Below are 27,528 nucleotides of genomic sequence, written 5' to 3'. Positions count from 1 at the left end.
TGTTCCAGAAGCATTCTCTCCTGACGTTTCGCCCATATCTATGGCAGACATCTTCAGAGGTTGTGAGGTCTGTTGGAAACTAGTCAAGTGGAATTTATATCTGTAGAAGGTCTGGGGTAGGAGAACGAACTCTTGTCTGTTGGAGGCAAGTGTGAATGTGGCAGTTGGTCACCCTGATTAGCACTGAATGGCTTTGCAGCTTCAAAGCCTGGCTGCTTCCTGCTTGGGGAAATCCTTTGTTGGGAGGTGTTAGCTGTCCCTGATAGTTTTATGTCTGGAATCCCCGTTTTCAGAGTGTTGTTCTTTATGGTGGTTGGCAGAGCGGTCAAGCATTTCTGTGTTCTCAAATAATATGCTGTGTCCAGGTTGCTCTGCTATGGCTGACTATACATACATCAAGGGAACCACTGCCCATATAGGGAAGCTGATGAAGAAACACAACCTACAAACCACCTACAGACCCACAAAGAAAATCCAACAAATGCTCCATGCAGCAAAGGACAGGAGGGATCCTCTCACCTCTGCAGGAGTCTACCGTATACCATGCAGCTGTGCACAAGTCTCCATAGGGACCCCCAAACACAGCAACATTGCCCAAACATGAATCCAGGAACATGAAAGGTACTGAAGACTAATTCAACCAGAGAAGTCAGCCATAGCAGAGCACTTGAGAAACCAACCTGGACATAGCATGTTATTTGATAACACTGACATGCTGGACCACTCTAACAACCCCCATGTCAGACTACACAGAGAAGCCATTGAAATCCACAAGTATGTGGACAATTTCAACAGAAAGGAGGAAACCATGAAAATGAACAAAATCTGGCTACCAGTAATAAATACACTCTAAAATCAGGACAATAAATAAAGAATAACACTCTGATAAAGGGAATTTCAGACAGGAAACAATCAGGGCCAGCTAACACCTCCCAACAAAGGATTTCCCCAGGTAAGAAGCAACCAGGCTTTAAAGGTGCAAGACTTTTCAATGCTAATCAAGGTGATCAATTGCAACATTTACACTTGTCTCCAACAGACAAGAGTTCTTTCTCCCACTGTAAACATTATTTCACAAATATATAAACCTCACTGACCTAGTTTTCAATATACCTCACAACCCACAGAAACCATTGAAATGCACAAGCATGTGGACAATTTCAACAGAAAGGAGGAAACCATGAAAATGAACAAAATCTGGCTATCAATATTTTTAAAAAACTCTAAAATCAGGACAGTAAATAAACAACAACAGGGGATTTCCAGACAGGAAACAATCAGGGCCAGTTAACACCTGCCAAAAAAAGATTTCCCCAGGCAGGAAGCAGCCAGGCTTTGAAGCTGAAAGGCTATTCAATGCTAATCAAGGTGATTAATTGCAACGTTCACAACTGCCTTCAACAGACAACAGTTTTTTCTCCCACTTTGGACCTTCCACAGATATATAAACCTCACTAGCCTAGTTTCCAATATACCTCACAACCTCTGAGGATGCCTGTCATAGATGTGGGGGCGAAACCGCAGGAGAGAATGCTCCTGAAACATGGGCATGCAGTCTAGAAAAACTCATAGCAACCCATATCTTTACGCATAAAAAAAATTAAGAGTAGGAACTGTGGGAGTTGAAGTCCAAAACACCTGGAAGGACGGCCAAAGTTTGCCCAGGCCTGATCTAGCAGCAGTTCCAAAAGAGAGGAAAGAGGGGGAGGAGCCTATAGCTTGGCCCCGCCTCCCCCTCTTCCGCGCGCCGCTTCGCCTTTTGCGCGGTGACGCAGCCGAGCGAGGGAGCGAGCGAGCGCGCGACAGCCAAGGCCCGGGAGGCGCGCGCCTTTCCTTGCAGCTTCCTTCTCCTGGCTCTCTCTGCCTGTCTCTCCCCTTCCTCCTTGCTGTCCGTTCTCCGGAGCAGGCCAAACTCGGATCTGTTTCGGCGCCTCAAAAGCAGCTGGAAAGGCAGGGAGGCGGAGGATCCTTTTCTTCTCCAAACCCTTGCCGGAAAATAAAAAGGGGAGGGAAACTTCACGCGCGTAGCGGAAAGAAAGAAAGAAGAACGAAACAACAGAGGAGGAGGAGGAGGAAATCAATAGCAGCAACAGGAGGAGGATCGGAAGGAGTGAGTCCAGCAACAGGTTTTGAGAGGATTTGCTTCTCCCTCCCTTCTTCCGTCTTCCTTCCTTTCTCTCTCTGTAGCAGAAAACTTTTCAGCTCCTTAAGGAGCATCTGCACTGTAGAATTAATGCGGTTTGACACTACTTGAACTGCCCTGGCATCACGGGAGTTGTAGTTTTGCAAGGTGCTGGTGCCTCCCCGAGCTGCAATTCTTGGGATTCCATAGCATTGAGCCCTGGCTGTCAAGAGTGGTGTCAAACTGGATTAGTTCTGCAGTGTAGATGCACCCTCCCCATCCCACCTCTCCCATTTCCCTTCTAAGGCTGCATCCCTTTCCCAACTCCTAATTGAACTGGGAGTTGTAGTTTGGCAAGGTGCTGGTGCCTCCCCGAGCTGCAGCTCGTGGGATTCCATAGCATTGAGCCCTGGCTGTCAAGAGTGGTATCAAACTGGATTAGTTCTGCAGTGTAGATGCACCCTCCTCATCTCACCTCTCCCAATTCCCTTCTAAGGCTGCATCCCTTTATCCACTCCTAATCTTCCAACTCCCAGCAGCCTCAGATGTTCAAGGATCAGGGATTCTGGGAGCTGAAGTTCCAAACAGACTGAGAAAGCGAATGCCCTGACTCACACACACAGCCTTTATTGCAGGCATGGGCAAACTTGGGCCCTCCCTCCAGGTGTTTTGGACTTCAACTCCCACAATTCCTAATAGCCAGTAGGCTGTTAAGAATTGTGGGAGTTGAAGTCCAAAACACCTGGAGGGAGGGCCAAAGTTTACCCATGCCTGCTTTATTGGCATACAACACAGGTATATACAAGAAGTCACAGATAAAAAGAAAACATACTTAAAAGTTACTAATTTCAAGCCTTGACTCTATGCTGTGGGATCTTGGGAGTTGTGCCTCTGCAAAGTTTTTCGCCTTCTCTGTCCAAGAGGAGTGCCTTACCAAACTACAGCTCCCAGGATTCCACACCATGGAGCCTTTGCAGGCAAAGTGGGGCCACGCTACATTAATTCCACCTAGGTTTAGCATCCTGAATCTGGAATTGTGTTTTGCAAAATATTTTATATTTCTCTCTGTTTTTCCTTCTTCTGATATTTTTTAGTTTTGTTTAATGTGTATTATATTGAATGTGATGCCTGGGAGTGTGGTGGAGGTTTTTAAACAGAGGCTGGATGACCATCTGTCAGGAGTGCTTTGATTGTATTTTCATCCATAGCAGAATGGGACTGGATGACCCTCAGGGTCTCTTCCAACTCTGTGTTTGGATATTACATTATTAGGGTGAAAAACACTACGTTACAAAATTTGAATTTTTTTCTGTTCCTTGTCTGAAAGTGTTAATTCTTCTCAGTTGTGCGGTACTTATTTTGAAAGTGGTTGTTATACTGCAGAAACTTGGTTTTTGTGGCTGCCATAAACTATGTTGAATGGGTTGAGACTCTATGAGATATTCATTGAAAAAGTATAGCAAATCTGCTGCAGGATGTCCCACAAAAACAAAGGTTTTGCAGTTTAATAAACTTTTCCAATGTTTTATGATATAACCAATTAGGAAATGACTTTCATTTCCTAATCACTGGGTTGCTGTGTATTTACGGGGCTGTATGGCCGTGTTCCAGAAGCATTCTCTTCTGGCGTCTCACCCACATCTATGGCAGGCATCCTCAGAAGTTGTGAGGCATATTCCAACAGACTTCACAACCTTTGAGGATGCCTGTCATAGATATGGGCAAAACGTCAGGAGAGAATGCTTCTGGAACATGGCCAAACAGCTCAGAAAACTCACAGCAACCTAGGAAATGACGTTTATAATCCAGGAACAAAAATCGTGTTATGTAGTGTAATCTGTCAAGTCCTAAAAAAGAGACAAACCCCAAATAGAGGCCCCCATGGATGGTATAAGTTGAGGCTCTCTTGTCTAGATTTCCCCTCTTTAAGCTAAGGCGACTTCAGATGTTCCTAATCATATAGAGGTTGAGCATTTTTTATCCTGAATTCCTATCCTCGAAATCAAGCCATTTCCTATGTTGCTAATTAATTATCCTTCAAGCATCCCATATCTGGAATATCTAAGTTGGAAATATCTGAAGTTGATCAGATAGGTGTCTGAGATAGTGACACCTTTGCTTTCAGGTGGTTCAATGTACATAAGCTTTGTTTCATGCAAAACATTATTAAAACATTGTGTGTAAAATGACCTTCGGGCTACGTGTATATGAAACATAAATGAATGTTGTGTTTTGACTTAAACCCACCTCCAAGATATCTAATTTAACTGCCATATATGCCAGTACAGGTGTTCCAAAATCCGAAAAAGTTGTTATCTCCCAAGCCCTAGATAATGAGGGTTGTTGTTCTCCTGTTTAGGTTGTAATAGCAGTCCTGGTCAAAGAGAGATGTGAAGTTTCCCCATGGACAGAAGAGGCCTTTTTTCTCCATGGTTTGTAATATATTTTACGTATGCCTCTTCTTTTTCTTTTTCTTTTAAGGTTGGGTAGGCTGCTGTGCTCAAGCAAGGGACCAATACATCTTCAAAATGCATGGATCTGAAATTACTGACTTGTATTGTTAAGACAGTAATCATTTTTGGGGAAATAAGACCATTTGTTCTGTAGTTTTCAAAGGTAATTTTAAACTTTTATACGCTCCCTGCCCATAAACTGAATCTAAAGATGAGCTGTCAGTTTACAGATATGTTTCCGAGGCCAATTACATGTGACACAGGAAATAAATAATGGGATTTTTCATATTTTTGAGTCAAAGTAGTCATGGGAGTAGGACCTTTGGTTCAGATGAACCTGAAATTTTGTGCCTATGATTTGTCATATGAGATAAGCAGCTTAAAGCTCTTTTCTCCCAGTATGTGATCCGCTGTTATATCTATCTGCTAGGGCGGTGGTTCTCAACCTGTGGGTCCCCAGATGTTTTGGCCTTCAGCTCCCAGAAATCCTAACAGCTAGTAGACTGGCTGGGATTCCTGGGAGTTGTAGGCCAAAACACCTGGGGACCCACAGGTTGAGAACCACAGCCTTAAGGAGAGATAAAATAAACATAATATCTAGTTTGTACCTTAGAGATCTGTTTTGCGAACTACCATGCTGAATATATTTTCAGAAAAATGCGTGCAACACTTGGGACATGAAAATGAGAATAGCATTTCTGTTAGAAGATAAGGTTTGGGCTTCCTTATCTACTCCATCTTCTTGACATTTGTATCCGTTGCTTGATGGATTGCTGCCGTGTTCATGTCATTTCCTTCTCGGCTGTATTGCAGGCAATAAAAAAAAAGAATATCACAGTTGGTGTGCGGCAAATACATTTGCTCTCTGCAGATGATAGTATTGGATGAACTATGGAGTGTTATCTTGCTTTGGAAAGGGCTTGGGGGGATATTTAGTTTTTAAAATTAAATGAACACATTTTCTGTTCCATGTGTAAAACTCATTTGGGAAGAGAAATGGAGTGACAGGCCATCGCTGTACTGATGTGTTCACCCAATGCAGCGACTTTGAGTGACTTCAGAGATTACATGATAGTCTTTCTGCTGGTGCTTTGTTGATTTTATTTTTTACATGGTGAACATGTATAGTGTAACACACACAACACACACATACACATACACACACACACACACACACAAAGATCAGCAAAGACAGATATTACTAAGAGGATTTTGGCTTGGCCATGGTTCCAGTCCTGAGCACGTAAACATTTAAAGACAGGTACTTGTCACTCTGAATGCTGTAAGGAGAAACATGAGAGCTGAGGAGACTTTCTGAGACTTTATGCAATTGCGGAAGAAAACTTTTAAAGAGCTTATAAAGCAGGAATTGCTTAGTTCATTTGGAAAACGAAAGTAGTGCAGGGTACAATGACATATTTGCTGTTTGTGAGGTAGCTGATGTCGGGAATGGAGGCAGTAAAGAATGGTTTTGGAAGGCGTTCTTTCTAAACCCAATGTACTTTCGCTACATAAGGGTAAAGTCTCTTGTGTAATTGCATGCAATATTATGTTTACCGTTTTTTAGGGCCAGTGAATGACATTATTCTTACTTTATTCTGATTAAAGAGTTTTATATTAGTGTTTGTTTATACATCTAAGACAATAAAAAACTGTATTACAGTTCAGAAGGAGGGAGGAAACTTAAATTATGTCATGACATAAAACATGACTTTGCAAGTTTGACTTTGTTAGTTCTCTGTGCTTTTTGAATAGTTTATTTGATTGTGTATAGAGGTATCAACGCCATTCTGCTTCTTTGGTGCTTCCAGTGATATAACAGTGGCATTTTGCAACTATGGACTTTTTTTACATTGTCATTTTTTGCCAGAATAAATAAATGAGTATTAAGTCAGTTGTGCAGTTTTCAGATGTGTGTTTTACTCATTTTATTGAATGTATGATCTAATGGACTTTTTTCCAGATTGAAATGCTGTTCTATGAAATACTGAACTGTTCATTACTTGTAGACAAATGTCAAATATTCTCTATTTCTCAAAGGTTTACTGCTTAAGCGATGCCAAAATAGAATTTTCCACTCTCTCAGTTTACCTTGCACTTTCCGAGGAACTAACCGGTACAAGAGTATATATTGTAACTGACATAAGAAATCTTTGGTGCTTTTTGAGATTCAGAAGAAGTTTATTTAAGTTTTCTGAATTGAAAAGAGGAAGCTTTCATTTGGTTGAGTTAGAATATAAATCCCTTATGTCGATAGAAAAAATAGATGAGACATTAAAATATGGCTTATAGTTTCTTCCAGCAATCACAAGAGCATCAAAAACAGTCTTGATAAAATATAACACTATAAATGTTTAGGTCCTCGGTATGTGGCCGGGGAGGGATCAAGGGAATCTTCAGAAATGAAAGGTTTGGAACGTCTGTTCTTCCAAATGTTTTGTACTATCGCTCCCATAATCCCATGTGTGTTGGTCATAATGACTGGGACTTCTGGGAACTGGAGGACCAAAGGTACTAAAACAAGTGTACTTGGATACTTCACCTCAAACTATCTTAGGAGACAACATTCAGAATAATAAACTGTATCTGGCATTTGTATCATATTCAACTATGTGATTTTTGTGTTGGACTGGGACTTTGGAGACCAAGGTTGAAATCCCCACTTGGCCATGAAAACCCACTGGGTGGCTTTGGGAAATCACACTTGCTCAGCATCAGAGGATTGCAACGGGCCAACTCCCCTTAACAAATCTTGCCAAGAAAACCCCTTTGATAAGTTCACCTTGTGGTCTCCATGAATCAGAGGCAACTTGTACAAAACAGCAAAAATAGAACACAAAAATATTCTGGGTTTAGTTAACTTGCCCTTTTCACTGACTCTGTTTGTGTGCATTTTACTGCCATTAGGTTTTGGTGATACTGTACCATTTATTCTGCTTTTAGATGCACCCTACATACCCTGTTTCCCTGAAAATAAGACATCCCCAGAAAATAAGACCTAGTAGAGGTTTTGCTGAATTCTAAATATAAGTCCTCCCCCAAAAGTAAGACCTAGCAAAGTTTTTATTTGGAAGCATGCCCGCCAAACAAAACACCAGAGCATGCAGGATTGGTAAATGTACATACCATGGATTGCTGTACATGGAAATAATGGTAGTAACAAGAAATTCTTGATAGGATTCACAGTTTGGTTATGCTGGTTTGTGATAACAACTACTGTACAAGTATATAATAAATGCTCTTTTTTGTCCAACAATAAATGCAAATTCTTCTTTGTGGAAAAATAAGACATCCCCTGAAAATAAGACCTAGTGCATCTTTCGGAGCAAAAATTAATATATGACACAGTCTTATTTTTGGGGAAACAGGTAGGTCCTGTTATTTTATACCCTAAAAACCTTAATTTTTAAAATCCATTCAAGAGTTGCCTCTTAATGAACTCTAGCTCTGGTGAGTTCACAGAATATTGTCCTTAGTGGATGCCATCTAAATCCTTGCATCCTAGGCCCCTTCCATACAGCTGAATAAAATCCCACATTATCTTTGAACTGGAATATATGGCAGTGTGGACTCAGATAACTCAGTTCAAAGCAGATATTATGGGATTTTCTGCCTTGATATTCTGGGATATAGGTCTGTGTGGAAAGGCCCTGTGTCTACCAAAACGGTAAAATATCTCTCTGGGAAAATTGTACAATGAGCAATACTAGATATTGAGGAAGATCTTCAATATTGCCAGCTCTGGGAACACACTCCTTCCGGGGCATCAATGTTTTCACATTTCTGGCATTGTTGGAAATTTCAATTTGTGACATGGTTATTTTCCCCAAATAATTTGTTCTAGGGTTAATTGTTCTAAAGTTATATCATCTAAAGCAGGGGTCCCCAAACTAAGGCCCGGGGGCCGGATGCGGCCCTCCAAGGTAATTTACCTGGCCCCCGCCCTCACTTTTCGACTTAGGCTCCCCCAAAGTCTGAAATGACTTGAAGGCACACAACAACAACAATCTTACTTAACTTGACTATCTCATTGGCCAGAAGCAAGCCCACACTTCCTATTGAAATCCTGATAGGTTTAGAGTATGTTGGTTAAAATTGTTTTTATTTTTAAATATTGTATTGTTCTTTCATTTACCAATATTGTGCTATGGTAATAATATAATATATTGTGTATACATATGGATAATAATATTATAATGTAATACAACATAATATTTATTTATTTATTTATTTATTTATTACAGTATTTCTACCCCACCCTTCTCACCCAATAGGGGACTCAAGGTGGCTAATAATAATACAATATAATAATATTGTATAATATAATAATATTAATTATATGTTATATATTAAATGTAATATTACTAATAATATTATGAAATAGTGGTATAGTACAATATAGTAATATATAATGCTAATATTGTGCTATGCTAATAATATAATATATTGTATGTACATACAACTTGTAAGCTGCTCTAAGTCCCCTTCGGCATGAGAGAGGGTGGGGTATAAATGTAGCAAATAAATAAATAAATAATTGTTGTTGGGGTTTTTTTCTGCACTGCAAATAAGACATGTGCAGTGTGCATGGGAATTTGTTCATGTATTTTTTTCAAATGATAATTCGGCCCCTCAACAATCTGAGGGACCATGAACCAGCCCTCCCCTTAAAAAGTTTGAGGACCCCTGATCTAAAGAAGTTGGCTAGACTGAATTAAGATGTTCTCAGTGGATTTGTTATAATTAATCACCTGATCTTTTAGCTTTTTTCCCTTGATCTAATCTGATCAATTAACCAGATGTTAGCCAATATTATAGATATTTGTGAGGGGCAATAATGAGCCCACCCCACACTTGCTAAGTTGCTCAAGCAACAGAATTTAGGGGATACAGCCATCTTCCAAATTAGAAAATACAAGAATTCATTCGCTGCAGCTCTGTTAGTAGTTTGTGGAAAATTTCTGAGTCATAGGTTTGCATTTCAGAGAGTACATCTTGGAATAGCTGACAGGATTATAGAGAAATACCAACAAATAAATTGTTTGAAATTAATATAAAATGATGTGCTTGTATCACAGCTCTCATCGTGATTCAAAGGAAATTAAGTTGAAATGAATGCAATTTCACTATTTATCTGCATTAGGACCAAGTTTAAAAAAATGAACAAGCCTACAGAAAAAGAGCTGTCACATTGGTAAAAAATCTCATGCTAATGGATGAATGAGTCCTCAGTTCCATTGAGTTCTCTTTCCTAGGATGTCGGCTAAAATTAACTGTTGAGGGTAATTAAGTAGGTCCTTTCATGTAAGAATGAATGTTTGAAAACTTTTATTCTAGATCTTAGTGTGGTTTAATGCCATAATTGTACAATAGGGATGTGGATCCTTCTAAATGATATTAGGCTATAAACTCGTAATGTTCTTCATCAGGTGCTATGCTCACTAGGGTTGAGCGGAGTTATAATGCGACAACATACACTTTGACCATCCCTAGAATGCACTATATTTATTGACATCAAATTAAATATGAAATAATTCAATTTGATTTGTTTTACAAGGTTTTTTTTTTAGTCTGGGTAACAAACTGATGTGGAAGAGGTGTGATAGAATTGCAGTTAACAAGTTTGATATCTTCCAGTTATGTTGAATATAAACCGCGTTTTTGGCATTTCCTAGGCTTCTTGAAAGCCAGGCATCAACAGACACTTCAAGCCTGAGGGTTGCATGTGATGGAGATGTGGAATTTGCTCATGCCTGCTTTGTGAGGGGGAAAAAGACAAAAAATAAAAAAATTAAAAAGCCTTCTTTAAAATAGCATTACTGTTAAAGAACAGAGTTTTGTACTATTGTGACCTTGGAGAGCAAACTGATTTTCATTGTGCTGTGGAATATGGAATAGCCATTGTGTGAAAACTATTATAGTTGTGGGAAGTAAGTGAACAACATTATGGAAGGCACCACACAAAATATTAGAATCTTTGACGAATCTCTCTGTGTTTTTAGACTAGTTTTGAAGTATTTAGGGTTTTGTCTGTAGGAAAAATGATGAAGGTGGTCATAGTATTTAAAAACAATCTAGGTTTTAGTGTTGTAGCTAAAAAATACTTTAATATTCAGTATGCCCAGACAATTTGGAATTTTTCAGCCAATACGGTGGAAAGCTTTTCTAATGCATTTGGCTAGAATTGGAAAGGTGATTTTCAGAGCATACAGTGCAGTCAATTGCCAGAAATCAAGAACATGTTTCACACCGTATTTATCCAGGTATATGAAATGAAATGACCTGAAACTTGATGGCACCACAGACCATGTGAAGGAGTACAATCAATTACAGTATTAAAATCCCATTGGAAAGTTATAGTTATAGTTATTTTATTTAACTTTCTTGATAGAAAGATAAGAGCGAGGAAGCTGGTATGCCCATCACAGCAGACTATATTGTTCAGTATTACTTCCTTGTAAATAACTACCATATATACTCGAGTATAAGCTGACCCTAATATAAGCTGAGGCACCTAATTTTACCACAAAAAGTGGGGAAATTTATTGACTCGAGTATAAGCCGAGGGTGGAAAATGCAGCAGCTACTGGTAAATTTCAAAATGAAAATAGATCCCAGTGAAATTATATTGAGGCATCAGTAGGTTAAAGGTTTTTCAATATTTGCCGTATTTCAAAGAAAAACAGTAAACTAGCTCTGAAAGTGGAAAAGTAGGGTCAACAAAAACAATATGGTATTAACAATAAAATAATAATAATAATAATAATAATAATTATAATTTCATTTGTACCCTGCCCTATCTCCCCATGGGGACTCAGGCCAGCTTCCAACATAGTAACAGGCAAACAGTCAATGCCTACATAAACAATGCAGAGCTAGATTTAGATCTATAATTATATATACTAATTTCACCTATGCATTTCCCCCTGAAACGTTTGCAAATCCTCTCTATATATGTATGCATTTCCCTCCAGCAATATTTGCAAACTCGATATATTTATGTTTATATCTGCAGTATCTAGAAATCTGTGTGTGTGTGTGTGTGTGTGTGTGTGTGTGTGCATTTCCCCTGCAGTATTTGCAAGCCCTACATATCTACAGTAGAGTCTCACTTATCCAAGACTCACTTATCCAAGCTTCTGGATTATCCAAGGCATTTTTGTAGTCAATGTATATCATGATATTTTGGTGCTAAATTCGTAAATACAGTAATTACATCATAACATTACTGCGTATTGAACTACTTTTTCTGTCAGATTTGTTGTATAACATGATGTTTTGGTGCTTAATTTGTAAAATCATAACCTAATTTGATGTTTAATAGGCTTTTCCTTAATCCCTCCTTATTATCCAAGATATTCGCTTATCCAAGGTTCTGCCGGCCCGTTTAGCTTGGATAAGTGAGATTCTACTGTATATTCATATATATCTATCTAGACATCTCTCTATATATAGATAATTATATCTGTATAGGATTTGCAAAGACTTGCAAACATAAGAGGCGAAAATTCATATATAAAATAAGGTATACACACAGATACAGATATACAAGTACATTGAAATCTCTAGATATCTAAATGTTTATAGGATTTGCAAAGACTTGCAAACATATGAGGGGGAAACTCATATATAAAATTAATGTATATAGATAGATAGATACAAATATAAAGGTACATAGAGGGATTGCAAAGGCTTGCAGGGAGAAATGCCTATATATCTGTAGCAGAAATTAACAAATATTTCAGGGAAAAATACTTCTATAAGATTAATGGGTATATATATATTCTTCCTGACTTGCAAGGGCTTCATTATCTTTCAAAATATTCCCTTGGTTAAGAGCGAGGGAGGCATTGGAAAAGAAAACACTGATAAGGGAGGGTAAGATGAGAGATAAATATATCATATATTGCAAGCAAGGGTCTCCAGGCTCTGCTGCCGGCTTGACCTTGACCTGATTATAAGCTGGCGGAGGCTTTTTCAGCTCATAAATAAGGGCTGAAAAACTCAGCTTATCTTCGAGTATATATGGTACCTTCTTGCTGGATAGGTTTTGGCTTATATCTTAATAGCAGAAGACTTCTTACAAGACTATAGCATTGCAAGGTATTTTAAAGAGTTAAATGTACAACTTTCAGAATAGATTAAACTGATTCCAAATCATATTTTTCAAGAAACAACTCAAAATTAACTTCTAAGAGTGCAAAAAAAAATTAGAGCACTTTTACTAGTTTTTCCGGTGTTTTACTATATTTGTTGTTAATTAATTATTGACCATTACCTGATAAGTAAGAACTGCAATCATGCTTCCCAACTTGAACAATAAAGCAATTATATTTATAGTGCGATACATTTTGATATCCACCCATAAGCTTCATACCTCAAAATAATCCTTGTTGGGAATGATAGATTCTGAAGAAGTGTTTCCTCTTCATATCAGTGGCTATCAGTCTTTGGTTCTCTTAGATCAAGGGTGAGAATTTCATAGTCCTCAAGATGTTGCTGAGTTGCATTTCCCATTTTTCTTCAGCATTGCCTATGCTAGCTGGGGCTGTGAGTTAAACTTAATTCCCATAATCCCAAACCATTGGCCATGCTGGGTGGGGTTTCTGGGAGTTGTTTTTTAAAACCTCTGAGAACTACCATCCAGATCTTCTTATCAGTTTTAGATGTTAATTACTTAGAATTTATAATTTACCTGCTTGTGTCTTTGTGTAGCTTTCTCTACAATACTGACTATTTTCTAGTTATTTACATCCCCATAATATATCAGTAATTATTCTAAGGTAATATTTACTTGATATTCCATTATAAAACATATTTTTCTGTGAGATAGTTGAAGCAACAATTTCATAGTAGCCTTCTTAGCAACTCTAGCAAAGGAAAAGAAAATTCTTTAAAATTCCATGTCAGTTCATTTTAAAAAATGCCCCCAAAGTTTGCCCAATATTCTTGTTAACCAATGCTTGCAGTGTCTGGTCTGAGAAAATCTCTTGATGTGATTACAGCTGTATTAAGTGTTACATGGTGTCTGCAAAGTATTCAAAACATAGCAGGTCAGCTCTGGATTATACAGTTATACAAGTTTTTAAAAAATAAAACTTATGGTATTCAACAGGGGTGTATGCATGCAGAAAAATTGCAGTGCGTATGTCTATCTCTTTGTTATATATTTTTCGCCATGTTTGTAGTGAACCTTGTTCATGTATATGCATAAAAATAATAATAATCTTGTCTATTTTTGATCTCAGCTGTTTGTGCAGAATTGTATATATTTGTACAATTGATTAGAAAATAAATCAACATTTTCCTGGATAAATGGAAGCCTACTGTCATCAGACTGGATCTATTTTTTTTCCGGCTTCCCTCAGTGGTTTGTGAACCTTCTCAGAGCTGTTCCAAGGGGCCTCCCAATTTTCTGGGTTTTCAGCGTGGCTTCAGGCAGGATGCAGTGCGGACCAAGAATCTACCCCACTGATATTTTCATATATCAGTATCAAATGTTTGATATTGGTATCATTGAACTGTATCCAATGGTACTGAAAAGTACCATTGGATACAGTCTAGGTCAGTGGAAATCTTAAGAGCTGGTAAACTGGCTGGGGTTTCTGGGAGTTGTAGGCCAAAACACCTGGGGACTCACAGGTTGAGAACCACTGGTCTAAGGTTCAATCCTGTAGCTTGATAAAGCTAGAGTAGACTAATTCTGAATTTATTGGACTTCTCCGTATTTAAATGTTTAGCCTTGGTTTCTACTGTTAGCTAAAGTATTAAGATCTAAATTACATATACAGTGTTCCCTCACTTATCACGGGGGTTACGTTCCAGGACCACCCGCAATAAGTGAAAATCCGCATAGGGACACTATATTTATTTTAATATTTATACATTATTTTAGTAGTTATATACTATTTTAAGTATTTATCAACCAATTGTGTGTTGATAAATTGCCTCCTTCTCCTTCTCCTCCTGTTGCTGCTTGGGCTCTTTTATTTATTTATTTATTTTACAGCATTTATATTCCGCCCTTCTCACCCCGAAGGGGATTCAGGGTGGATCACATTACTCATATAGGCAAACAGTCAATGCCTTTTAACATAGAACAAAGACAAGACAAACATAGGCTCCGAATGGGCCTTGAACTCATGACCTCCTGGTCAGAGTGATTCATTGCAGTGATTCATTGCAGCTGCTCTCCAGCCTGCACCACAGCCCGAGCCCCCTGCGCCACACCCGAGCTCTCTCCCTTTGGCTTCTCCTTCCTCCCTTCCTTAGGCTGTAAATTGTATTTTTTATGATTTATAATTGTCTTTTAGACTTTATTGAAAAACTGCGAAACAGCGAATCCACGAAAAGTGAACCACGAAGTAGTGAGGGAACACTATTCTGTTTTCAAGTGTTAGTTAAATTGTTTGTAAATATAATCTGACAAGTTGTTCGTCAAATTATGGTGACCCCAAATATTTCATAGGGTTTTTTTAGGTAAAGATAAAGGTTCCCCCTGACGTTAAGTCCAGTCATGTCTGCCTCTGGGGGTTGGTGCTCATCTCCATTTCTAAGCCGAAGAGCTGGCGTTGTCCATAGACACCTCGAAGGTCATGTGGCCGGCATGACTGCATGGAGCGCCGTTACCTTCCCGCCTGAGCGGTAGCTATTGATCTACTTACATGTTTTTGAACTGCTAGGTTGGCAGAAGCTGGAACTAATAGCGGGCACTCACTCCGCTCCTGGGATTTGAACCTGCAACCTTTCAGTCTGCAAGTTCAGCAGCTCAGTGCTTTAACACACTTCGTCACTGGGGTTTTTTAGTCAATGGAATATTCAGAAGTGGTTTTTTCACGTCCTTTTTCTGAAGGAACTGACAACTGACCCTGTTTAGTTTCCAAGATCAGGTAGGATCTGATTCCTTCGGTGCGTTGCTTCTTAAACTTTGGGTCCTAATCCCTTAGTTCAACACTGGGACCATGACAAATTTGGCACTAGTAAAAAGTTTCTGAATGTTACCAATAACTTGTAGTATTTACAGTAGACTCTGCAGAAAATATTAAAAATGTATTATACAAAAAGAAAAAAACCCAGCATGTTTCTCACACCTTGCAAAGGCTAATTTATTATCAGTAAACGTTTGATTTTTAAAAGCTATTTTATATACCTTTATACTTGTGGTCACATAAAATTTCTTGGATGGAAAGGGGTACCAAGTTGGAAAGTTTAAGGGGATTTTGGCTACATTTGGTAAATGACATCATCATATTTTGTTTTATATCTGTTTCAGAGTGTTAAACTTAATGTAAAAGTAATCTATGAAAGTGGCTAGCCTTTCTGAAAGTAATTCATTATGCTTTCTGTTAAAAGAGTCATACATTATTCTTAGTTGTCAGTATTTTTGTTATCTACAGAAAAAAATGAACCATAGCATTAATAAGGCAATAGCATAAAAGTTTAAACTTTCCATACTAAACATCTAAAAAGTGCCATGTATTAAGTAATTTTTGAAAGTACCTAGAAAATTTTGGTTTTAGGTGCTATTAGCCTTACAGCAGTGCTGTGAAGGAGAGACCTTCAAGAGACACTGTTATCGAAATTCAGATCTTGCAGGTTCGTGGATGTGGAGTTTTTGAATGAGTCATTCAACCCATTGCGTGATCTTTACCCGTTTCTTCTAACCCAGTGGTTCTCAACCTGTGGGTCCCCAAGTGTTTTGGCCTACAACTCCCAGAAATCCCAGCCAGTTTACCAGCTGTATGGATTTCTGGGAGTTGAAGACCAAAACATCTGGGGACCCGCAGGTTGAGAACCACTGCTCTAGCCAACATACAGTAGTTTTAGTGTCATTTTGGCTGCTAATGTTACTTCCGGATCTATCCATATGCACACATACCCCCTGACTCATTTACAATATTTACTTTAGTCTAATGCGCCATTGAATCTAATGCACAGTTCAATTTTCAAAACCTCGTAACCCAAAAAAGTATTTGCTGCCAATGAAATGCACAGCATCAAAATGTACACACTTTGTAATTTGGCCATTACAGTTGCTGGCTGCTGAGATTTGTGTGCTGTAGTGATATAAAAATGATATATTTTAAATGTTATTATTTGTGTATTTCATGGTGGGGATTCTAAATAAATGCTTTTAATCCATTCATTCGTTCCAGGCTGATCCTGTGTATTTTCAGAGGCTTTGACAGAGCTCCCATCTCACAGCCTTCTTTCCACAATTATGAAAAGGGATTAATAAGTGAACCCAAAGTTTTTCTCCAGTTTATATTTGCTTTGTTTCAATATGTTTTTATTTACATCAGGTATATTCATATTCTTTGCATTTTTATTTACAGATTTATATTTTGTATTTGGCAGAAATAACCAGTGTCTAGAGATTCTTAAATACAACAATTTTGCTAACTAAAGTTGTAATTTAAAGCACTAGTCATCCTGCATGCCCTGTTTACATAGCCTTTAATGTATATTCAGAATTAAGCCTCATAATCTCATGCCTGTGGAAACCTATGTAAATTAGCTGCTGACTTTTCTCAACTGAGTTAATTGTGTGGCTCATGACTGCTTTGTATTTGCTGCACAAAGACAGTAATTTTCACACCTAACTCTTTCTTAAAAAAAACCCCTTTCTGTTGGGACATCTTGGTGATAGTGGAATTTGGTGCTTGATCACATATGTTTGCATGGTCAATATTTTTCCATATCCCTTGTATGTTTATGTCAGAAGTGGGATACTGCAGTGGAGCAGGGACTGCCAAAAATGCCAGTCCTCCTGGAAAACTAGATGTATTCAGAAGGACACAACAGGATTTGGAAAACAGATGCTATTTGATATTTAATAGCACAGAATTTGGTTCTGCAACCTGTTTAAAAGGTGGGAGCGTCCAGAAAAAGGAATTCAATCTCCTTTTTGTTGAAAATACAGTAGTCTACGGAGTCTGGATAGAGCAAGGTCTGCAAAAAGATCCTTAGGGTGCATTTCCCTGTTTCTAGTTCATGCAGAGGCAGTTTGGTTTATGGTCCTTGGTCCTTGTTATTGTATTTGTTTCTTGTGTTGTTAAGTTGAATCTAGAATTAGGGAGCCCCCGGTGGCGCAGCGGATTAAACCGCTGAGCTGCTGAACTTGCTGACCAAAAGGTCGCCGGTTCAAATCAGGGGAGCGGAGTGAGCTCCTGCTGTTAGCCCCAGCTTCTGCCAACCTAGCAGTTCGAAAACATGCAAATGTGAGTAGATAGGTATCGCTCTGGCGGGAAGGTAACAGTGCTCCATGCAGTCATGCCGGCCACATGACCTTGGAGATGAGCACCAACCCCCAGAGTCGGACACGACTAGATTTAATGTCAGGGAAAAATCTTTGCCTTTACCTACACTGACCTGTTATTCCGAAGGGAAAGACTAATCAACTCCATGACAGAAGGAGTTGATTCGGACTAACATGGGCACTAAAGTCATTTAATGTGGCCTTGGACTATGTTAACAAAAGTCATTGGTTGCTCTGAATCCTTCCCAAGAATCTGGAGCAAACAGTGACTTTGAGCTCATGTAAGCAGTTGAGCTGGACCCGACATGGAACTGGGTGAAACTCTTTGCACAGCCATCCCGTATTCCCTAATCTTAGACAGCCTGGGGAGACAGGATGTCATTCAGCATCCTCTTCCACTTTTTGTCTTAGTGGAGGTCAGTGGATGCAACATGTCTAATGCCCATTTCTCATCCCCTGTAATGATAGCGACCAAGGTGCCAGAGCAATATCGGAAAGGGGAGCGGGAAGAGGAGGCACATCCCCTTCTTTCCCCCTTTCCTTTTTCACACTCCGGATTGACTGGGATAAAGGATTAGTACAGGTGTGCCTTTGCTCACTTTGAAATCAGTTGAAACCAATAGAATTTAAGTTGGCTGAAACTAATTTGTCCAATTGATTTCACTTGCTTTCTTCTAAATATGACCAAATCCAGACCAATAGATTTTTTGCAAAACTAAAGCATCTTAAGTTTTTTTAAGATACCTTGAAGATTAACAAGAGCTATTATGATGTAAGTTTTTCTACTAGTCCAACACATGGCAGATTAAGACTCAGATCCTACATCTGTAGGTAGAATTACCCAATGGATTCTTTCTAGAGTCACACTGCAGAGTTTCCTAGAAAGTGTTCCTTTACATTTTAAAAATGGCACTTTTATTTGCAGTGTTTCCACTTCTGTGTGGGCCCTGTCCTCCAAACCCCAGCAAACTGCATCAGTGTTTGGTTTGGTGTGAGCACATCGTCATCACTATAGACTCGGGTTGCGTCTCTACTGTAGAATGAATGCAGTTTAACACTACTTTAACTATCAGGGCTCAATGTTATAGAATCATGGGAATTGCAGTTTGGTGAACCAGAAGCACTCTTTGGCACAGAAAGCTAAACACCTGTCTAATTGGATTTATGGAAGTACAGTGTCCACCCTGTCAGCAAACTAAAGCACTGTTCATTAAGTTTGAATTTCACAGCATATCATGCTGTTGTCTTTAAATCGGTGATTTTTGGGCAGACATAAACATGGTTGAAGCATTAATTGACTATCTTCCTGTCTTGGGACTCATGATTTTATGTGATGGTTAGGGAAAGGGTTATCTGGCAGAGGAGTTTATTAGATTGGATATAAATCAGCAGCATGAGAAATTTAATTGAACAAATTTAATTGAAAATGGCTTCAGAAAGGAAGCTGCAGATCACCCAGGACAGGGAAATAATTATTTGGAAATGGCCTTTGAATGATGAATGCTTCCTGATGCTCACAGGAAACCAGCACTGCTAAGCCAGTTTTATATTTTTGATAATGTGCCAAATGCATCCAGTGTATTTATTTAGAAATCTGCATATTTTTCAGCTTCTCCATTAAATTGGCCGATGTTTATTGCACCCCAGCTCTCTTAATTTGAACTGCTTCTTATTTTGACTCTTCATGTTCCAAGGCTTTGTGAAATTGCCAAAACTAATTTGGAGTCAGTTTTATGTGCTTTTAACATATTTTAGGAAATAATGCATGCGAATTTGCAAGAGTCTCCACTAGCTACCATAGTTATAGTGAACTAGACTAAATATTTAAATTAAATACAGTAGAGTCTCACTTATCCAACATAAATGGGCCGGCAGAACGTTGGATAAGTGAATATGTTGGATAATAAGGAGAGATTAAGGAGAAGCCTATTCAACATCAAATTAGGTTATGATTTTACAAATTAAGCACCAAAACATCATGTTATACAACAAATTTGACAGAAAAAGTAGTTCAATATGCAGTAATGCTACGTAGTTTTTACTGTATTTATGAATTTAGCACCAAAAAATCACGATATATTGAAAACATTGACTACAAAAATGCGTTGGATAATCCAGAACGTTGGATAAGCGAATGTTGGATAAGTGAGACTCTACTGTAATACTATTGCCTTAGTGTACATTTACACTGTATAATTTCTGTGGTTTTATACCACTTTAACTGGTATAGCTCAATATTGTGGAATTGTGGGAGTTGAATGATTGCCTTGTGTCTGTGTTGCTGAAATCCATCCTGAGTCCCTTTGGGGAGGTAGGGAGGAATACAAATAATGTATTAACAGTGGGTTAAACCGCTGAGCTGCTGAACTTGCTGACCAAAAGGTCGGTGGTTTGAATCCGGGGAGCAGAGTGAGCTCCCACTGTTAGCCTCAGCTTCTGCCAACCTAGCAGTTTGAAAACATGCAATAGGTACCGCTCCGGTGGGAAGGTAATAGCGCTCCATGAAGTCATGCCGGCCACATGACCTTGGAGGTATCTACAGACAACTCCGGCTCTTCGGCTTAGAAAAGGAGATGAGCACCAAACCCAGATTCAGACATGTCTGGACATAATGCCAGGGGAAAACCTTGACCTTGTTATTGATATTGTTGTTGTTGTAGTTGTTATTATTAGTTTTACTAGAATTTTTCCTCTACCAAAAGGCTCACCAAACTATAACTTCCATGATTCCATAGCACTGAGCCATGCCAGTTAAAGTGGTGTCAACCTGCATTCATTCTATTATTTATTTATTTATTTACTATACATATATCTCACTCCAGAAGGGAGACTCAGAGCAGCCTTACAAAAAGGCTACAATTTGATGCCATACATACACATACATATAAAGTCAGCATATCCATTAAAACCAAAAACAACAGCAATCTTAAAACCATTATTAATGTGAAGCTTTCTACAATGTAGATGCATCCTTTGTGAGTGATTTTGGAAGTAATAGTAATGTCAACTTTTGAAGGAATCTTACTTACAAAGTTCCAGAATTACTTCTTGGAACTTGCTGGTATTAAATTGCCTTAGTTATAGCTCGGAAATGCAGTTCTCATTGTCGCCTGTGCTTAGGGAAGTCCCTCATACAAAACTCAAATATTAAATTCCCCCTTTGTTTTCACTATTACTGTTAGTCTAGAATAACTTAGTTCTGTGTCAGAGCTGGGGAAAACTATGCAGCTCTGAGGGCGGAAGCTCTCGAGTGGCCCATCCCCACAGTTACCTGCTTTCTTTGCAATAATTTCCGCAGAAGCACTTGCCAGGTAGTGCAGAGTATTCCTTTGAATTTCCTTGGTGTTTGAAGCTGGTTGCCAATGCGATAGAGTACCAGCAGGAAAACATTTGATTTACAGTTGGGAAACGGCAGGCTTTTCATAGAAGTTCCATCTCTAAAGCAGGTTCGGTGTGTATTTAAGCTCTTACAGAGACTGTTATGGTAATTTCCCGGAATAATAGATGCTTTTAACTTAGTTCCTGTCCCATATCAGAGTCAGTGGAAAAGCTCAACACTGCAATAGACTGGTGCAAGCCTTCAGAACTTAATTTTCTAGGAGATTTTATTCTCCTTTTTGTACAGAAGACATCCCAGTCCCCTGTAGAACCCTAACTCTTGTTACAGTTTGGCGATGCATGCAGACCAGCAGAAGTTTAGTCCTTTGTTTATTCAAAAAGAGTAACACAAGTTGAAGAAATGCAAAACTTAAACTTTACTCTTGTTCAGCAGAGTTCATGGAAAAAACAGCAACTTCAACAGAAACTTTCTAGTAATAGGACAGTCACAGTTCCTCTTGTATGGTCCTTGCATTTAATTCATGCAATGCTTTTCATCAGAAAATATGTCTTCTCCCAATCTTCATTTCTTGTTCATAGAGATGAGCATGGAAGACAAACTTGCCAGCATCAAATAGGCTGCAAGCCAGGCGCTTACTCCGAGTAAGCTCTGAGGCAAACATTCAGTAAGCCTAAAGATATACAACAAACTCTCCCCAGTTATACCCCTTCAGGAGTGGCCCAAAACTTGTTGACCTTAATTACGCCAATTACTCAGCCTGTGGATTGTAATAAATTAGGGTGTCTTTTTCTTTTAACGCACATACATGGTAGTGATCCCATAGGAACTTAGCCATGTACCTTAATAACTCTGTCCCTGATTTTCCTACAGAGCCCCTAACTTTGTCCCTAAGCATTGTAAACGCACAAAGTTCTTCTTTCTTGCATCTAGTCCTATTGCCTGGGCATTTTGTTTAATATAGGTTTGGAAATAAAGAGATTCAAACTTTGTGTTGTCAAAGGCTTTCATGGCCAGAATCACAGGGCTGTCGTGTGTTTTCCGGGCAGTATGGCCATGTTCCAGAAGTATTCTCCCCTGACGTTTCTTCACAACCTCTGAGGATGCCTGCCATAGATGTGGGTGAGATGTCAGGAGAGAATACTTCTGGAACATGTCCATACAGCCCGGAAAACACACAACAATCCTGATTCAAACTTTGTTTTTAAACCAGAGGTACATTGAATTTCAATAAAATCTTTGTGCTCTGGCACAAGCTTTCCAAAAAAGTTTTAAAAAAGAGTTTTAAAAGTCCCATGAAGCTTTTGTGGAACCCTAGGGTTCTATGGAACACAGTTTGGGAACTGCTGAATTTTCTGGATTACAGGGTTTTCCTTTTCAGAAGGGACCTCGATCTTCTGTTAGGTTCTGTATGAGAGCTAGAATGGCATAGTGGTTTGAGTGTTGGCTTATGGGCGGATCTATACTGATTCACTACACTAGAGCCTATTCACAAAACCATAAGGAGAACCATAATTGTTTTTTTCCTTAGAGTCTCCTTAGGTCAAAAACAGCTTGAAGGTACGCAGTGACAAGGTTCTGTATGTCTTAACTTCACCTTGGTTTTTTTTCTCAAAGTAACTAACACATCTGTGCTGTTTTTATCTCTCCCTGGAATCTCTCTGCTTGTACCTTCCTCATAATAAAATAAACTTTTTTTGTTTGCTCATGAAACAGATCTCTTGGGTGTGGTGTAGTCATATGCTGAAGGAATAATTTTCTCCCCCCAAAGATTTTTCGTTTCTGCTGTTTTATTTCCTGCTGCCAAAAATACAAGCTCCTGGTCACTTACCAATGCAGCTTATCTCTTTGGCAAAAGAAAATACTGCACACAAAAGTGTCAGCAGACTTGTTTTGGAACTATAAACTAGATTCCCAGTGTATTTATTTACATTATTGATTTATTATCCTGCTCCTTCTGTTGCATAGACACAGTTCAAATCAGCTTTACCATTTCTATATAGTAATGGCATTAATAGTACAAACAACTTTAATCCTGTACATATACATGCATTTCAGTTGTCTTTTAAAAAATCCCAAAACAGCTTCATGAAAATGCTTATCTAGAAGGAACTGTTTTTGTGTGTCATTAGAAACTTGGCAGCCAGGCTTTCTTCATTTGCTAGACTTCATGCAGAGGATATCTACCCCTGAGGGTCCATCTGCACTGTTGAATTAATGCAGTTTAATACCACTTTAACTGCCATGGCTCAATACTATGGAATCGTGGGAAATGTAGTTTGGTGAGGCACTGACACTCTTTGGTAGAGAAGGCTAACAACTTCCAGGGTCCCATAGCATTGAACCATAGCAGTTGAACTGGCATCAGTCTGCATTAATTGTACATTGGGTAGATGATCTCCAAGAGAGACATGATTCAAATCACATTTTAGTATGTATTCAGTCCTTGCGTCCTCTGTTGGGTGTTTCCTTTTGTTTTTTTAGGACGACACATATTATGGCACATTGACTCTTCTGCCTCATTGCCCAAAGCTATGTAGACCACAAACTCCAGAACTCAGCTACATTTGCAGTCATCTCACCACATTAAACGTCACAGGAAAAGGTACAGACAACAACACTTGTTCAGTGTCATTTTCAGTATACTCATGGTTGCTGTAAATTAGAAATTCAGCTGGTTTGTTGTAATTAGCCTAATTAACTCAGTTTTGACAGTAGCCGACACCTCACCTGTAGCCTGTTTTGCTGAACTTTGCCCTTTGTGCTGTGCTAGACATGCCGGAATTGCAATACTGTATGCCCAGGGCTACTCCGTCTGATGTTATGGCTACAATGCCAGACCTTGAGAACTTCTTCGTAAACAACAAACATTAAACTCTTAACTATCATAGGCAGTGCTGTGAGTAGGTTCAGCTGAAAGCAGTACTTTTTTGGCCAAAGTTACAGTTTGTGTTCTATTTGCCTTTTTGCTGAGTTTCTGGACTCACCCGGGCTTCATGCCCCACATGAGAGGATACTGTAGGGCTGATATTTCAGTCTTACTCTACATCACGAGCAGAGCTTGGAAAGAGGATAACAACACAGAAAAGTTTCATGCTCAGAGATGAGGTTATAAAAACACTGCACCGCAACGTAAGCATATTTGGGACCTCAAAACTTGGTTGTTCCAATGTGCATTTGATAATGTTTAGACCCCTGCCCATGAATGCCTAGCGCAACCGTTAGATTGAACTCAGCACTTTACCTCCAGCCCTGGCCTTATAATCTGCTTTTTTTGCATAAGACCATGCCCAGCCATCTCTAATTTTTGACGTTGCCCACCTACCTATTCCTGGCTCTGATTATTTAGGTTTGCTGTGATTCATTTTAATGTTATTTTTATACTCTGCTGTTTTTAATTGTTTAATTATATTGTTATACGTTTGCTATGTTTTTAAATGTATTTTTATTTGTAAACTCTGCTGTTGTTGGGCTTTTAAGCTGCCCGAGCCCCTTATAATAATATTATAATATTAATATAATAATATTATTGTTATTAATTGTTGGTTACCCTGCCATACCTTGGAAAGCGTACTCACAGGCTAGAAAAAGAGGTCCAAATGCCAAGCTTCCTCCAGGGTCATCTGAATAATAATAATTATAATAAATAATAATAACTTTATTTTTATACCCCGCCTCTATCTCCCCAAAGGGGACTCAGGGCAGCTTACATGGGGCCAAGCCTGAATAAAAACAATAGCAATATAAAACACAACAATAGACAAAAACATGCACAATTATAAAAATTTAAACATTAGCCAATAAAAACAAATGACAAGAACTAATAAAAACATGGATTAAAACGGAGAGGTTGTAAAAGTAGACTGGACAAGGTGCACCATATAAATATTGTAAACACGAGGTGACTGATAAAGTGCTGCAAATTCTTGGAAGTGCAAATTGGGATGTGTCTTTATCAAGTTGACATAGGTAAAAAGTGCAAACCGGTACAGGAATGGTCACAGATACAGATTGCTATGGGGATGAGCAATCTTTAACTAAAGGCCTGAGTAAAGAGCCAGGTTTTCAAGCTCTTTCTGAATGCTACCAGGGTGGGGGCTTGCCTGATTTCCCTGGGGAGCGAGTTCCAGAGCCGGGGGGCCACCACGGAGAAGGCCCTCTCTCTCGTCCCCACCAACCGCGCTTGTGAAGGAGGTGGGAGCGAGAGGAGGGCTTCCCCCGACGAACGAAGAGATTGTGCAGGTTTGTAGGGGGGGAGGGTCCCAAACCTTTCAGGGCTTTATAGGTGCTCACCTGCACCTTGAATTGGGTCCGGAAGGTGAACGGCAGCCAGTGGAGCTCCTTAAGCAGGAGGGTTGACCGTTCCTTATAATTAGCTCCAGTTAGAAGCAAGGCTGCTGAATGTTGGACTAGTTGGAGTTTCCGGGCCGTCTTCAAGGGCAGCCCCACGCAGAGTGCATTGCAATAGTTCAGTCTAGAGGTAACTAAGGCATGGACCACTATGGCCAGATCAGACTTCACGAGGTAAGGTCGCAGTTGACGCACAAGTTTTAATTGTGCAAAGGCCCTCCCGGCCACCGCCGACACCTGGGCATCAAGCATCAGCTCTGAGTCCAGAAGGACCCCCAAACTGCGGACCTGCGCCTTCAGGGGGAGTGCGACCCCGTCAAGCACAGGTTGCCACCCAATACCCCGATCGGACATACGACTGACCTGGAGGACGTCTGTCTTGTCGAGATTAAGCTTCAGCTTATTTGCCCTCATCCAGCCCATCACAGCCGCCAAGCACTGGTCCAGTACCCGAGGGGCTTCCTTGGAGTTCGGTGGAAAGGAGTAGTAGAGTTGGGTGTCATCTGCGTAGAGATGGCACCGAACTCCAAAACTCCGGATGACCTCTCCCAGTGGTTTCATGTAGATATTAAAAAGCATGGGGGACAGAATGGAACCTTGCGGGACCCCACAGGTCAATGGCCAGGGGTCTGAGCAGGTGTCCCCCAGCTTCACCAACTGGGAATGGCCCTCCAGGAAGGACTGGAGCCACTGCAGAGCAGTACCCCCAAGGCCCATCCTAGAGAGCCGTCCCAGAAGGATACCATGGTCGATGGTATCGAAAGCCGCTGAGATGTCCAGAAGAACCAGCAGGGTCACACTCTCCCTGTCCAGTTCCCTGCGGAGGTCATCCACCAAGGCGACCAAAGCCGTCTCAGTACTGTGACCAGGTCTAAAGCCGGACTGCGATGGGTCCAGAAAATCGGTGTCATCCAGGAAACCCTGGAGCTGCAAGGCAACCACTCGCTCCAGGACCTTGCCCAAGAAAGGGAGGTTCGAGATTGGTCTGTAGTTGTTTAGAATGGTCGAATCAAGGGAGGCCTTCTTCAATATGGGCCTCACTATGGCCTGTTTGAGGACAGATGGAAATTTGTCTTGATCCAAAGAGGCATTAATTATCATCACAAACCACTCTACCAACCCTCCTCTGGCTGATTTAATTAGCCACGAGGGGCAAGGATCCGCGGAGCAAGTGGTCGCTCCCACCGCTCCAAGGATCCTGTCCACGTCATCCAGGCGAACAAGCTGAAACGAATCCCACAAGTTCGAACAGACAGGTGCCTCAGTTACCTCTTTTGGCATTGCAACAAAACTAGCGTCCAAGTCGAAGCGAATCTGAGCGACTTTGTCTGCAAAGTGGTGCGCGAACTCGCTGCACCGAGTTGGCGAGTCTTCGGGTGCCCCTCCCCCCTCAGGAGGGTGAAGGAGCTCCCCGACGACCCGAAACAACTCCGATGGTCTGTTAGTTGCAGACGCTATGCGGGCAGTCGTGAAGGTCTTCCTGGCTGCCCGCAAAGCCGCGGAGTAGGCCCTAATAGCGGCTCTAGCCCGTGCTCGGTCAGCAACGCTATGAGTTTTCCGCCAGCAGCACTCTAGTCCCCTCCTCCATCTGAAAATTCAGAATACTAATTGTATTGTGTGTATAACAGAGAAATGTGTAAATTTACATTTCTTTTTATTCTCTGCTGAATATTATGTAAGAATCTTGGGTAACTTTATACATTTCCATGCTATGTTTAAAGAGAGGACATTCTTTATGTATTTGATGTCAACTGTGATAGTTACCTATTCACAATAAGAGTTTGGAATTCCTTCATTTCTGTATAAAAACCTGGTTTAGAGGTCTGTTCAAACATTTCTAGGCAAACAAATTCTGTTTAAATATATCTATTGTATTGATGACTTTAAATTGTACACCTGTATTTTTCTTTGAAAGCATAGTAATATTCAGAATTTGATCTAGAATTCTTCATTTGTTTTTAAAATAATAAGTAGGGATTCCGTTTGCCACTGTTAATGTATTGGGAGA

General features: G+C 39.8%; 1 protein-coding gene across 5 annotated transcripts in view; it reads left to right on the top strand.

Annotated features, from left to right (window-relative positions):
- Window positions 1–1,764: 1,764 nt before the first annotated feature.
- jak2 (Janus kinase 2) overlaps window positions 1,765–27,528 on the top strand; it is a 118,466-nt gene continuing 92,702 nt past the window's right edge. The window contains exons 1-3 of one of the 5 annotated variants that reach the window (XM_008103343.3): window positions 1,765–2,110; window positions 4,482–4,554; window positions 23,655–23,775. The gene's annotated coding sequence lies outside the window, so the exon portion shown is untranslated. Of the gene's footprint in view, window positions 2,127–4,481; window positions 4,555–4,603; window positions 4,739–23,654; window positions 23,776–27,528 lie in introns of all 5 variants that reach the window. The other 4 variants (XM_062971947.1, XM_003216492.4, XM_008103342.3 and 1 more) reach the window with 4 other exon arrangements.

This window comes from Anolis carolinensis, chromosome 2 (assembly GCF_035594765.1).
Source record: "Anolis carolinensis isolate JA03-04 chromosome 2, rAnoCar3.1.pri, whole genome shotgun sequence".
Classification (NCBI taxonomy): domain Eukaryota; kingdom Metazoa; phylum Chordata; class Lepidosauria; order Squamata; family Dactyloidae; genus Anolis; species Anolis carolinensis.
This window is presented reverse-complemented; position numbering and strand designations above follow the sequence as displayed.